This window comes from Bufo bufo, chromosome 10 (assembly GCF_905171765.1).
Source record: "Bufo bufo chromosome 10, aBufBuf1.1, whole genome shotgun sequence".
NCBI classification, from domain to species: Eukaryota; Metazoa; Chordata; class Amphibia; order Anura; family Bufonidae; genus Bufo; species Bufo bufo.
The window spans coordinates 129,257,802-129,271,972 of NC_053398.1; the positions used below are offsets into that span (position 1 = coordinate 129,257,802).

The following is a 14,171-nucleotide window of genomic DNA, read 5'->3' on the forward strand; positions in this document are numbered from 1 at the left end:
AAATGTAGCAGCATAGCCACTGAGTTATTCAATAAAAAGTATCTGTATGGCGCCCCCTGAAGTTTGTTCTTTTCTTATTTCTTTGACCTGCTCACTGAGAAGGCCGCACATGCTCAGTTTCATCCTTCAACTGCCCCCTGAGCTGTGATAGGGAGAGCATGGACACGCCCCCTGATATGTGATAGGGAGAGCATGGACACACCCCCTGAGCTGTGATAGGGAGAGCATGGACACGCCCCCTGAGCTATGATAGGCAGAGCATGTGCAGCGTCCTACTACGTGTGTGTGGGCACTGCTTAAAAGCACTTTTTGCCTTGTCAATTGCATTATGTTGTATTGTGGTACTTTGTAGTAATGTATCTACAAAATCCCTGTTACCAGGCAGATTAGGTGTGATTTATACATCCCACCACTAGATGGGGATATAGCTTAGGTCTTCTATATATACACCTAGGTCAGGCTTAGTTAGTGCGGTTGAGGCCAGAGATCAGATGAGTGATTAAAAATGTAGTCAGAGTCTAGAGCAGATCTGAGGAGGTCAGATTAGATTAGTGGGAGAGAATGTAGAGTGAAGACTCCATGGCACAGATTTGTGAGTGGAGCCAACTTCGCCATGAGGTGGTACCAAGATGTGAGGCGCAGAAGAGCGTTTTCCTTCTGTGGCCGGACTATAGACTTGCATCCCTGACCAGTAGGAGAAGAGTTTGCCTCCCTGGAATAGAAACAAGCTCCCTAAGGAATCATTGGTGATAAGAGCCAATATTAAGGGCCACAGACACCTTTGCGCATGGTGGAGGACTTCTAGCTTCTGGCAGCCACACCAAACTTCTGAGAGACAGTTGAGTTTTCCTGTCCCAATGTTCAGCTTGTAGGGAAAGGACAAGGAATAGGACTGAGCACATCAACAGCAACCAGGTACACCTAACCCACTGCTCCAAGTCAAACCTGAAAAGCCTAGAAACAGTGGATTTGCAGAATCAACTCTGTACCAGCAAGAGGCTGCATTTTTGTACCGCTGCAACCAAAGTCATCAACAGTAAAAGTTGTGAGTTGCATCTTACCACTGTCTACCTCATTATTACCACTAATGGTTGTACCACCATTAACGGTACTGGCGTCATGACAAAAACCATCAAGGGACTCGGCCGTAACAAGCACCCTAAGCACCCCTAACATCAAGGGCACCTCAACCACCATCTTGGCTGATGCTTCCTACCACAGAGCGTGCCCCGGAGGATTTCGTGCTGTCCACCTCAACACTGTGCTGCCGGCCCAGGGAGGCTATCTGCTAACCGGGAGTAAACTGATGAACTGTGTGTTATACTATTTGGCCCTCATCGGTCTACCGTGAACCTCACGGGTTGCCCCCGTGACTGGCTGGCTGCACTTGGACACGCCCCCTGAGCTGTGATAGGGAGAGCTGAGACACGCCCCCTGAGCTGTGATAGAGAGAGCTGAGACACGCCCCCTGAGCTGTGATAGGCAGAGCATGGACACGCCCCCTGAGCTGTGATAGGCAGAGCATGGACACGCCCCCTGAGCTGCAGCAGAAAAGACACTCCCCTTGAGCTGCCAGCTTGATATAAATCTATCAGCGCAATGATTGGGGAGATCTCTGGATCCATGTTAGGTACAGGGCTGGTTCTAGCTTTGTCATGTACTATATGATGTCTGATTTTCATTTTTTACATTAGTAATGGAACAACCCCTTTAATTAAAAGTATAGTGTAAGGTTTAATGCACACGAATTTATCTGTTTTGCCGTCTGCAAATCGCGGATCCGCTAAATATGGATGCAGTCTGTGTGCTCTCCACCTTTTTTTTTTCCAGATCTATTGACTTCAATGGGTCCGTGGTCTGCATTTTGCCGACATGTTCTTTTTGTGGAATGGACATTCAGAGTCAGAAAGCACATCCGTATGTCCGTTCCACAAAGAGAGAGAACATGTCCTATACTTGCCCACAAAATGCGGACCAAGAACCCATTGAAGTCAGTGGGTCTGCAAAAATGCGGATGCGACACAGTATAAGCACTTTGGCCTATTAAAAGGGTTTTCCGAGATTTTTATATTGATGACCTATCTTCTGGATAGGTTATCAGTATCTGATCCGTGGGGGGCTGACACCCGGGACCCCTGCCGATCGGCTGTTTGAGAAGGCACTGAGCGCCATGGTCTTCTTAGAGGGGCAAAGGTTTAAAAGTAATATCAGGAAGTATTACTTTACTGAGAGAGTAGTGGATGCATGGAATAGCCTTCCTGCAGAAGTGGTAGCTGCAAATACAGTGGAGGAGTTTAAGCATGCATGGGATAGGCATAAGGCCATCCTTCATATAAGATAGGGCCAGGGGCTATCCATAGGATTCAGTATATTGGGCAGACTAGATGGGCCAAATGGCTCTTATCTGCCGACACATTCTAGGTTTTTATGTTACTCCTTGCTCACCAAGCACAGCGCCGTATATTGTATAGTGGCTGTGCTTGGTATTGCACTCAGCCCCATTCACATCTATGGGGCTGAGCTTCATCCACGTGACCAAAGCCTCTGCATAGGTTATTAATATCTGACTGATGGGGGTCCTGAATGTCTGCCCCCATCCATCAGATATTAATGACTTTCGCAGAGGTTATTAAAACCCCATTTAATAGCCTGTACAGCCGTGAAACTTGTAATATCTGTGGACCAACTGCCAGTCCGTGCAGGCTAAGAACTGTCCTGATCTGTTTGCATTTGAATTCTTCAGTAAAGAAGAAAAGTTCTGCTTCACAACTGCCCCCTCATTGCTTCCTGCACCAAGGGACCCTGCCTTGCACCTCGAAAACTTCCACATCAAGTGCACCTCATACGTCATCAGGCAGGAGAACCTCAGGACCAGAATGACTGCGTAATGGAAACGGGACGGATCCGTTATGCAGCCCATAGACTTCTATTATGACGGAATGAATAACGGAATGCCTCTAAAGGTATTCTGTCATAGAATTGCGTTATGGTCCGTGGTAACGGAATCCATAACGCAATTTCACTTTTACCACCAAACGAAGTGTCAACTAATTTCATAAGAGGAAGTGCCCAACCTTGTAACCACAGATGCCGTGAATATTGACTTAGTGATTACAGGATTAGGTCTGATACTATTACACATCCACAGGGCTACAGAAGCTTTTTTCTTTTTTTGGCATTCGAAAAAAATAAATAAAAAATGTACCAGATTTAGGAGGGGAGAGATTTATTTTTGTGTTTTGTCAGGTTTATCTAGTTTTGCTGCAGTTTTTATGTGTGCAGCCACCTAGTGGCCAAACGGAAACCAATGCAGGTGGGGTCAGAGACAGCATCTCACTTTACAGCATACAGTGAAACTGAATGTTAGAGCTTCATTATTACTAGCCCGGCTCGTGCACACAACCGTGTTTTCCTTCAGCATGCTATCCGTTTTTTTTTTTTTCTAAAGCATCCATTCTTATAACGCTATGTTGTGCCATTCCTTTAATATTCCTACTAGTTTGCAATAAAGGTCCATCTGGGTGTTACCCCAACAGGTAACGCCCATCTTGACCTTCACAGGAAAACTGCTAGAAATGAATGTATAACTTCTAGCAGGAATAATAAAGGAATGGCATAACATAGTCATAAGAAAAGATGCTCTAGAACTGTTATTACAGGGGAATGCGAGTAGTTGCTAAAAAGGACATCTCAGGAGAGGGGGCACCTCCTCATTAAAGGGGGTTTCTGGGACTTTGATCCTTAGGGTTGTCCTTTGAAATGGGATCAGTGGGGACCAGCACCTCCACCGATCAACCGATTTAAATGGCTGTGCCTCTCCTGCAATCACTGCATCCACTTCATTCCTTACCAGGTACAGCGCCATACATGTTGCAGTGGCCGTGCGTGGTATTACCGCTCAGTCCTATTCGCAGCTGCAGTACCAGGCACTGCCACGAAGCAATGAAGGAGATGCAGCAGTAGCTCCACGGCTTCTTGTTTTTCGGAGATCGTCATCCCTAGCCTGTTGCTTCCCCGTTGATGCGCTGGCTTCACTTTTCGTACTTTCCCCTCTTGTCTTTGATCATGTTCTGTTCTTTCTCCGATAAGACCAGTTATCTGATTTGGCAAAGACATCAGATAAAGTGATTGTCATGTACGTATCATCGACAGAATGATTCCAAATTTTTTATCAGGACAGACCTTTGCCATCGGCGGTGTCAGCCGAAGCATCGTATGATTTTATGGCTGTGCTCGGAGTCCGAGGGGGTCATCACATATTTGATACTAAGCTTCCTTATCGACAGCTGATTTAAAGGACACCCGTCAGCAGGACCAACCCTATTATACCATACTGCCTGGTAGGGTTGATCGTACTGATAAAAATGAAAAAATGATACCTGTCTTCGGGTTGTGGCGTTTATTCTTTATGCAAATGAGGGCTTCAGTGCACCGAGGGGTGTGGCCTAGCCACTCAGTGCACCGAGGGGTGTGGCCTAGCCACTCAGTGCACCGAGGGGTGTGGCCTAGCCACTCAGTGCACCGAGGGGTGTGGCCTAGCCACTCAGTGCACCGAGGGGTGTGGCCTAGCCACTCAGTGCACCGAGGGGTGTGGCCTAGCCACTCAGTGCACCGAGGGGTGTGGCCTAGCCACTCGGTGCACCTCAGTTCCTCAGTTCCTCAGTTTGCATAAAGAATAAAAGTATTTTTCCTTGGGAACGCCACAACCGATTTTCACAAGACGGGTACCCTATTAATCAGCTGAAACAGCCTGATTTCATAGGGTTGATCCTGCTGGCAGGTGCTCTGCCCTTTCTATTGAAAAATAATTTGCACTGTAGATATGTCAGGCAGTTCAAAACATGATTTGGTCCCATCATGGAGGATGCCGTACATCACATAACCTGAGGATATTACAGCTTGGGTAGTGAAGGGTTAAACGTGAGCCACAGAGTCCACTTTAGTGAAGCTAAATAATTGGGGCATTGTTTCCTATATTCAGGTCTAATAGGATGAGAGGAGTGGTGTAATGCCCTGCTGACCACGGACGGGAAAGTCGCCCCAATGTATTCATTAGTCCTCGTGCACACGACCGCGGTTCACGTCCGATCCGCATTTTTTGTGGCTCACACGTGGACCCATTCAGGCAAACATCACACAGATGTCCATGCTGCCTGCAACCAAGTTGTGAATATGTCCTTTTTTTTTTGCTACTTTGCAGAATGAGAAAATTGCGGCATACAGACGGCCGAGATCCGTATTTTGCCAGTCCATGGTTTGCAACCGCAAAATGAATACGGTCATGTGAATGAGGCCCAGCGGAAACCATTCCGGTCATGCTCTCTCGATTGAAAATGATGGAACATTTGCATAGCATATATAGTGGGTGTGTACTGGAAAGGTCAAGGTGGTGCGGCAAGATGGGATCAGGACAGGGGCGCACCACCAATGAGGCGATTGCCTCAGGTAGGGGCAGGAGGGGGGCAGCGGAAGGGGGACTATCTGTTTCTGCAGTATAGTATTGGGAAGCACAGTATGTGGCGCTGTATTACCCTGTATGTTTTGTAGTTCTGTATGTTAAGAAATTGGCATTGGTGGGTTGGGGCGCCGTTTGAGTTTTTGCCTCAGGCAGCAGAAAGGCTAGGTTTACCCCTGGATCAGGAATATGCTTTAAAAAGCTGTTGGCCAAAGGTCTTGAAGTCGGTGGCTTCAGCTGACATTGACTTGTGTATGACAGGTCAATGTCAGCCAAAGCCACCGATTTCCAGACGTTTCACTAACAGCTATCTAAAGAGTATTGCCGGACTAGGGTTGTACAGGCTAGAAATGGCGCCATTAAGTCAATCTGAGACGTGATGTGCAGCTAATCTCATGGCCGAAGCTGGACTTCTGCTTAGGAAAGATGGAGGTCACCTCTGGTGCTGTCTACAGTCTTCTCAGTCTCTGTTTTATGTACTATAGAGACAGTCCTTGTGGCTGCTATGGGGCCCTTGGAGAGAGGTTGCCCAATCATGGATGGTCCCATCTTCTAATACATGGTACCTACGTAAGACTAATTTCTAGCAAACAAGGAGGCAGTAGATAAGCCTAAGGACAGGACCACATGGCTCGGCTATGCTGTGTTCGAGCACCGTGTGTCAGACTGTGCAGGGATACCCCCCCCCCCCTCCACTGGTAACACCCAGCTGGACCTTTCATTCATAACATCTAGCAGGCATAATAAAAGAATGGTACAACATACTGTAGAGTCACAAGAATAGATGATCCAGAATTGTTATTACATGTCAGACGGGGTCACGGCGTTTGACTGTGAAGGGTTAACCGTCTCCTCCCAATGTCCTCAAAATTTAGAATACAATGAAGACATTGCACAACTCACTCTCACTCTCCTCCTGAATATGTTTACTGTGCGGTTGGGTAATCGGCAGGTAGAGAGGATGACGAGGTCACAATCATCCAATACAATGGACCTGGAGGAAGCTGGAGCTGAGAAGTGATTGGCTTAGCATCAATTACTTTGGCTTCAGTCTGTCATTGTCTTCTGGGATTTCCATGATTGGTCAACACACCTGGTAGTGATTACCTAGGACGGCCAGGTATTAAGTAGATCAAGCATGAAGAAAGATCAAGACGTTTGAGAGACCAAAAGAGAAGGCCAAGGACTCGAGCTTCTGTCTTTCCCGGATCCGATGGTCACAGGGTGCCCGAGCTAAGTCCATGAAGGTCTAGGAAAGGGTGAGTGTTCTCCTTCTCTCTGAGGGTCCCTTCAGGTATCGTGTTGGATATGGTGTCGTGATCTACACCGTTTCTGTGCCCGCGAATTTTAATACATTGACATCTCCATTATGCATGGAAATGACCTGTTCTATTACACGCGGGCAGCCCTTCCCTGATGGTTTTGGCGATGTAGAATCTGCCGCATGTGCAAATTAATAAGTAAACGACAAACTTGGTTTTACAAGTAATAAGTGTTTTTACCCTATATTGGACACCTCCAAAGATTAGGGTTTCCCATTGAGGGTTAAATTTGCAACACATGCAGTCTCCACACCGGCGGTTACCCTTGAGTTTCCACCCATCTAACCAGGTTTTTGTCTCCTCCCTAAAGCGACTGCGCACTATCTTGTCTTTGAGCATGTGGCACCTCCTAAATGCAATAATGGGGCGAATGCCCTTCACATTAGTTAAATTGTCATCTCCTTCCAAAATGTCCCAGTTACTGCGTATTACTTTTTTAATCTGTTCTGCCATGGGACTAAATCTGAAGGAGAAGACAATTGGTTGTGTATCTTCCTGTTTTTGTTTCTGTGCAATCCTATGAGTCAGCAAACTGATTGGATATCCTCTGGCTAGAAAACGTTTTTGTATTATTTTTTTTAAATCTGAGGCCTGCCTTGCATAGTCCTCCTCTGTTCTATTTATGCGCCTCAATCTTAGAAATTGGCCACAGGGGACCGCCTTCTTGACGCTGAAAGGGTGGAAGCTAGAATACTGTAGGAGTGAATTGGTGGCAGTGGGTTTGCGATGTCCCTCTGTCACCAACTCGCCATCCCTAACTGTAATGAGCACGTCCAAGAATTCCAACTTTTGGCCTCCGAATTTGTGAGTGAATTTCATATTCGTGCTGTTTTCTTTGTTTAAGTGATCAACAAAGTCGACAATATCCTTCTCTGAGCCTGACCAAATGATGACCACGTCCTCTATAAATCTAAGATATGTGTACATGTATGGGAGAAATCTATTTACAGCTGAACATATGAATTTATCTTCTAGTCTAGCTAAATACAGGTTGGCAAAGGTACATGCAATGGGCGTGCCCATCGCAGTGCCAAACTTTTGTTTGTACCACTGATCCCCAAACTGAAAAGCATTGTTTTTTAAGATGAAGTTTAAGGCTTCACGAATGAAGTTACAAAAAACCGCACTCTTATCGGTATAGCTTAGAATCTCCATAATAGCCCTAATGCCTTCGTCTTGGGGAATACGTGGGTACAAACGCTCTACATCCAGGGACACTAGATGAAACCCATCACGCCACCGGATGTTATCCAGGTCATCAGTGTCCCCGAAATGTGATGGTGCTGCCCGTACCATCGGTCTCAGTAGCCAGTCGATGTACCGGGACAAAGGCTCAGTCACTGACCCAACTCCCGAGACAAGGGTCTCCCAGGGGGTGGGTCAGCGACTTGTGGACCTTTGGCACAAAGTACCAACTAGACTTTTTTGGGTAGCCTCCGCTGTTTTATGTGACAGAACTTCATATTGGGTGTATTTAAACAAGAGACCTCTTAGTTGTCCCTGAATTTTATATGTGGGGTCGGTCGTCAGGTTCTCATACACCTCAACATTTTCCAGCTGTCTACGCGCTTCGAGTACGCAGTATTCCTTAGTCATTACTACTACGTTTCCCCCCTTGTCCGCCGGTTTAACTACCAGATTGTTTTGAGATTGTAGCCACTTCAGTGCTTTTTCTTCTCCCTTATCTAAGTTTTTGGGTGCTAGGGGGTAAATTAAGGCTTTAACCCCTTCCAGCACTTTACGTTGGAAAATTTCTATGCTACAACCGGCGGGCAAGGGGGTACAAAAAGTGGAAACGACTCCTCCCCTGAAACTCTCCTGTTTTTGTGTCTGTACGGGTGCTCTTAATGATGTGTCTGCCAACCATTCCAAGGCTGGATTGAGGAGGAGGCTGGCACCTATTTTTAAGGAGAGATAATTATTAAGGAGAGATAATAGATGGATACTGCGCACGGGCTCAATGGGCCCGCTAGGTCTAAATGACAAAATAGATTGGCAAGTGTTTCTTTAACCATCTAATATCTTAGCAAGAGATTTGTTGTTTTTACGATTGTGTTTTAATACGCCATGTAACACCGGCTCCAGGGCAACGTCAGACGAGTGCGCCGAGTCTGTGACGCAACGGATGACGTCCTAATGGTGAGACGCCGGAGCTGATGCTTAAATAACTGCCGCGGACGCGCAGTTATACCAAGGGCCAGATGAAGCGCTGATGCGCGAAATGGCCGTCGCCGAATCTCAACCACTGCATGCTTTTATGTAAGTCCGTCCCATGCCACACTTACATGTACCCAGCTATATGTGTACTCAGCTATATACATGTACCCAGCTATATGTGTACCCAGCTATATGTGTACCCAGCTATATGTGTACCCAGCTATATACATGTACCCAGCTATATACATGTACCCAGCTATATGTGTACCCAGCTATATGTGTACCCAGCTATATGTGTACCCAGCTATATGTGTACTCAGCTATATACATGTAACCAGCTATATGTGTACCCAGCTATATGTGTACTCAGCTATATACATGTAACCAGCTATATGTGTACCCAGCTATATGTGTACTCAGCTACAGTACAGACCAAAAGTTTGGACACACCTTCTCATTCAAAGAGTTTTCTTTATTTTCATGACTATGAAGGCATCAAAACTATGAATTAACACATGTGGAATTATATACATAACAAACAAGTGTGAAACAACTGAAAATATGTCATATTCTAGGTTCTTCAAAGTAGCCACCTTTTGCTTTGATTACTGCTTTGCACACTCTTGGCATTCTCTTGATGAGCTTCAAGTAGTAGTCCCCTGAAATGGTCTTCCAACAGTCTTGAAGGAGTTCCCAGAGATGCTTAGCACTTGTTGGCCCTTTTGCCTTCACTCTGTGGTCCAGCTCACCCGAAACCATCTCGATTGGGTTCAGGTCCGGTGACTGTGGAGGCCAGGTCATCTGGCGCAGCACCCCATCACTCTCCTTCATGGTCAAATAGCCCTTACTTTCAAAGTTTTCCCAATTTTTCGGCTGACTGACTGACCTTCATTTCTTAAAGTAATGATGGCCACTCGTTTTTCTTTACTTAGCTTCTTTTTTCTTGCCATAATACAAATTCTAACAGTCTATTCAGTAGGACTATCAGCTGTGTATCCACCTGACTTCTCCTCAACACAACTGATGGTCCCAACCCCATTTATAAGGCAAGAAATCCCACTTATTAAACCTGACAGGGCACACCTGTGAAGTGAAAACCATTTCAGGGGACTGCCTCTTGAAGCTCATCAAGAGAATGCTAAGAGTGTGCAAAGCAGTAATCAAAGCAAATGGGGGCTACTTTGAAGAACCTAGAATATGACATATTTTCAGTTGTTTCACACTTGTTTGTTATGTATACAATTCCACATTTGTTAATTCATAGTTTTGATGCCTTCAGTGTGAATACAATTTTCATAGTCATGAAAATAAAGAAAACTCTTTGAATGAGAAGGTGTGTCCAAACTTTTGGTCTGTACTGTATATACATGTACCCAGCTTTCTGATGTATTCAGCTACAACTGCTCATGTATTCAGCTTTTGATGTACCCAGCGATCCACCTGAGGATTAAAAAAGCCTGTTTGGCGAGTGCCGCCTGAATATTTTCTTTTTATTTGTTGGTATCATATCACTGAAAGGCAGAGTACCATCGGGTAGCACACCTGTACACCACGTGAATTAATAGTGACATTTAACTGGAGTTGAAAGGGGAAAGATAGCAGTGCCACTCATACTGTTTTCTCAAGAATTGTCATGTACATACGGTTGTGTGCATGAGCCCTAAGGCACATTTCTGGGTTTAAAGGGGTTTCTGCCCAGTAATTTAAATACATTTTTTTTTTTTTTTTTTTTTTTTTTAACTCTAATTCTCTGCTGCTCCCGTTTCGGCGCTTCCTGCATCCTCCACCAGTTTCTACCTACTGGTCCCTCCCAAAAGGGAAATACAGACAGGGATTGGTTGCAGCATCAGGTCTGTGTCGAAAGGGACCAGGGCGGCATCCGAGAAGCATCAAAACCGGATCGGTGAGGTTAGTATAACTTTTTTACTTTTTCAAAGCATTCTGAGCTTTTCTTGCTTTTATTTTTTTAAATAATTTGAATCCTTTTAATTAAATGACTCTGGGGTGCTCCGAGTAAATTGGGAGTCGTAGCACCTGACAGATGATTTTTCTTTGCTACCGATTGGAGGTGAGGGGTGCATAGACTGCAGTCACACGTGAGCCATCGTGTCTAATGGGGACCGGTGCCATCTATACCACATAGTCCCCGATGGCCAAGCTCCAAGTTATGCCTCTGCCAAGAGGAATTACTGAGGGGAGGGAAGGATCAATCCATTCTGCGTACAGGCTTTAAAGGAGTTGTCCAGGGTTAGAAAAACATGGCTGACTTCTTCCAAAAACAGCACCACCCCTGTCCATGGGTTGCGTCTGGTATTGCAAATCAGTTCATTTGGAGTCAATGGGGCTGACCGGCAATACTACACTCGACCTGTGGATGGGGTGGTGCTGTTTTTGGATCAAAGCAGCCATGTTTTTTCTACCCCTTTTAAATTAGCACTAAAGATGGGAGTTGTCCGAAAATGTTGGCCACACCTGCTGATTATCTAATGTCTATGGCTCAGCATGGTCAAAAGTCCTTCAAAACTGCCCGAATTTGAACCCTTAAAGCGGTTGTCTATATAGATGACCATGGCTGTTTTTTTTCAGTGCCTCACCTGTTCTCAGGTTCGGTGTGGTATTGCAGGTCAGCCCCATTCGTTTCAGTGGAGTCAAGTTTTTGTAATGAAGCAGCCTTTTTTTTTTGCTAAGCTAACTATTCGCTTGAGATGTTGGCTCTTATTGCCATATGTCATTCTTCATGCAAATACTTTTCTGTCGTCATCATCAGATTATGCCACTCCCAAAGGCCACAATAAAACTGGGCTTTTCTTAATTTCTAAAATATCTGCCGAGTTGTTCACCACTGTGAACGGGCTCCCCGATCTGAGGTATGAAGTCATGTATCGGAGGAGCCGGGTCGGGTCAGCTGGTCCTTATCTACTGTCACATACTGTCTGTTTCCATTAACGCAACCCTTGTACTTATACGGCTTAATTACCCCCATAAACGGGATTACATTTACAGTAAGGCCTGCCATTCAGGTTCTGATGGTCCACGGAGACAATAATAAGGTGAGAAGGTTTGAACTTTAACCTTTTCACGGCAGGAAGGTTACAACAGTACAATACCATGCAGTTAGCATATGTTGACACATAAGCTCTCGGAGCATAGTATTAGGGCTCGTGCACACAAACTTATTTTTTTGTCCATGTCCGTTCCGTCTTTTTTTGCGGCTAGCCCTTTTTCAAAAAACGGAAATGACTCCGTGTGCATTCTGTATCTGTCTGTCCACAAGTCCATTCCGCCAAAAAATAGAACATGTCCTATTCTTGCGCACAAGGCAGGCATTGTTACAATGGATCTGCAAAAAAAAGGATGTCACACGGATGTCATCCGTTTTTTTTATTTTTTGCGGATCCGTGTTTTGCAGTCCGCAAAATGCATATGGTTGTGTGCATGAGTCCTAATTCCTATGTTATATCTACAGCATCTGATACCGTCGTCTTGTGGCGTTTTCAAAAATTTAAACTGTCCCACCTGTCCTAAAGGGGTATTCCATCTTCTAAACTGGTGGTATAAACGATTTCTTTAACCGGAGCCCTGTATCTGAGTGTATTGCCACCCAGCACCCTTGCCCCGGTAGCATCCGGGCACATCACATATGTCACTAGCTCCAAACTCAGGTACACCCACCGACCCTGAGGATGAAGCGGATGCAGCACTTATTTAATGCTGTGTCCCATTCTGGGAAGCAGAGTCTGACAACCCCGCTATGCTGCTGACCCTTTACTAGATGGAAATACCCCTTTGAATGGCTGCTCTACTTCCTTTATTCAAACGTAGCCCCATGGCAGTGGAATACCTACCATAGAGGCACAACATGTGATAGTTATGAGTTCCGAGGTTTGTAGAGTCGCTGCATTTTCTGTCAGCCACCACTAGGGGGAGATCAGTGCCTAGAGATTCTACAGCTGTGATTGATTTCAATAGTAAGTGTATAAATTCCTATGCGCTGAGCTCCCTCTAGTGGCGGCTGCAGGCAGACAGTTTTATCATCTAGAAGGGAGGCAGGAGACCTATCAGTGCAGTTATGCCAGTTGTCTGGTGTAAATACATTGAGAAATATGATGTTCAGAAGGATCGCCATATTTATAAAGGCAACTTTTTACATTACATATTTTTTTCATTACAATGTAACTTTTTTATTTAGAAAAATTGTAAAATCTATTTTGGGGCATTGCTCTTTGCATTCCACATTGCCTGGGAGTGATTATTGTACTGGGGAACTGGGTTAGGCAGGGGGCTCATACTAAGCTTTGCTATGGGGTCCTATGAGATCAGTGTCCGCAAAAATGGATCCTCATCCGTTACGCAATTTTGCAGAACAGGTGTGGACCCATTCATTTTCAATGTTGCCGGAATGTGCTGTCCGCATCCGCATTTGTAGATCCGCACTTCCGTTACGCAAAAAAATAGAACATGTCCTATTCTTGTCAGCAATTGCGGACAAAAAAAGGCATTTTCTATGAGAGTGCCGGCGATGTGCGGATCCGCAAAACGCATACGGACGTGCAAATGGACCCTTAGGGTGACCTTGGTGTCATGAGTGTTGTATGGGTGCAATGCAGGGGATGTAGGTGCTATGGACAGCGAATGGTGTTGGAGTCAGTAACCAGGCCAGTTGTAGAAGATAAACGTCTCTTTACTAAAGTGCAGAATGGGAGTTGTAGTACACCCAATGGTATCAAAATACAGTTCTAAACAGTTCTCAGTCAGTACAAATCTTCCTAGCCAGCAATGTATAGATATAGGACAGGATGGGGATTGTAGTACTCCTTCCCTCTATCTCTCCAAAGTCTCCTTCAGAATGTAAGGAAGCAAAATATTATTCTTGCAATGGTGGCTGTAATTCCCACCTGAGGGGCACAGGATTAAGATAAGGTGGACCAGACCGTGTCCGAGTGTGAAGGGTGTCTTAGCAATGTCCCTCTCACTGCAGTAAAGTCTCTATCAGCCTCAGGCCTCATGCACACAACCGTATGTGTTTTGCAATCCACAAAACACGGATCCTGGCCGTGTGCATGCTGCCATTTTCTTTTTTACTTTAATAGAAATGTCCTATCCTTTTCCACAAAAGGGAAAAGAATAGGACATTTCTATATTTTTTCTTTACGGGGCCGCGGAACTGACGTGTGGATGTGGACAACACGCATCTTTCACGGCTCCATTGAAATTAACAGGTCCAAATCCGATCTGTA

At 45.3% G+C, this 14,171-nt stretch overlaps 1 protein-coding gene across 1 annotated transcript in view; it reads left to right on the forward strand.

The window, feature by feature from the left end:
• Positions 1-6,399: 6,399 nt before the first annotated feature.
• The window catches only part of DPEP1 (dipeptidase 1), a 41,286-nt gene continuing 33,514 nt past the window's right edge, over positions 6,400-14,171 (forward strand). Inside the window, exon 1 of the mRNA XM_040410619.1 lies at positions 6,400-6,714. The gene's annotated coding sequence lies outside the window, so the exon portion shown is untranslated. The remainder of the gene's footprint in view (positions 6,715-14,171) is intronic.